The sequence below is a fragment of the Carlito syrichta genome, unplaced genomic scaffold (assembly GCF_000164805.1).
Source record: "Carlito syrichta isolate Samal-C Ts95f unplaced genomic scaffold, Tarsius_syrichta-2.0.1 Scaffold97916, whole genome shotgun sequence".
NCBI lineage: Eukaryota > Metazoa > Chordata > Mammalia > Primates > Tarsiidae > Carlito > Carlito syrichta.
Genome location: NW_007042012.1, coordinates 1 through 1,265, shown reverse-complemented (window position 1 = coordinate 1,265; position 1,265 = coordinate 1). Strand labels below are relative to the sequence as shown.

Genomic DNA, 1,265 nt, shown 5'->3' with positions numbered 1-1,265 from the left:
CTGGACTGTTTGAAGAAAAATGTAAAATCCTTGAAAAGTTGAGCCTTGTACAAGAACAGTATGGAGGCTTAGAGTCATCTTTCAAGGATGCCAGTTTTGAAAAGGAGTCAACAGAAGCACAAAGTGTGGAGGCGACCTGTGAAAGGCTGGACAGGTCCAAATCTGAACTTGAGGATGGAATATTCTGTCGAGAAAAAGAGTTAGAAGAAGAGAAATCTGAGCATTCTGAACAAGATGAACTGGTGGTGGATGTTTCAAAAAGGGTGCAGTCCCTAGAAGATGAATTAAAGACTGTCAAATTACAAGTAGCTGAAGCCAAAACAACCTTGAAGATATTTCATATGAATGAAGAACGACTTAAGAGAACACTAAAAGATGCTTTGAATGAAAATTCTCAACTTCAGGAAAGGCAGAAACAGCTTTTACGAGAAGCTGAAGTATGGAAAGAACAAGTGAATGAACTTAATAAACAGAAAATAACATCTGAAGACTCTAAAGTACACACAGAACAAGTTCTCAAGGATAAAGAAAATCACATCAAGTCTCAGACTGAACGCTTGCTACAGATGAAAGATTGGGCCGCTGTGCTTGAAGAAGACATAACAGATGATGATAACCTGGAATTAGAAACATTGAAGAGTGAATCAGAAAATGGTGCTCACTTAGATAAACAGCGAAAAGGAGCTTTGAAGAAACTGATTCATGCTGCTAAGTTAAATTCTTCTTTAAAACTCTAGAAGGAGAAAGATACCAAATTTACACTCAGTTGTCTGAAGTAGATAAAACAAAGGAAGATTTTGCGGAGCCTATTAAAAATCTCCAGACTGAACAAGCATCTTTACAGTCAGAAAACACACAGTTTGAAAGTGAGAATCAGAAGCTTCAACAGAAACTTAAAGTAATGACTGAACTGTATCAAGAAAGTGAAATGAAGCTACACAGGAAATTAACAGTAGAGGAAAATTTCCTGTTAGAGAAAGAGGAGAAACTTTCCAAAGTAGATGAAAACATCAACTATGTTGCTGAAGAGCTGGAGACCTATAGAAAGCGAGTCAAAGATCTTGAAGAACAATTGGAGAAAAGCATTCATTCTTATCAAGGGCAGATTATGTTCCATGAGAAAAAAGCACAGGATAATTGGTTGGCAGCTCAAACCACTGAAAAAATTCTCAATGATTTAAGGAAAAAAAATCCTCACACCAGACAAAAATTAACTGAAGCAGAGTTTAAATCTGAACTTTTAGAAAAGGATCCTCATGCACTTG

General features: G+C 36.6%; 1 pseudogene; it reads left to right on the top strand.

Annotated features, from left to right (window-relative positions):
• Positions 1 to 5: 5 nt before the first annotated feature.
• LOC103265364 lies at positions 6 to 1,258 on the top strand (annotated as a pseudogene).
• Positions 1,259 to 1,265: the final 7 nt, after the last annotated feature.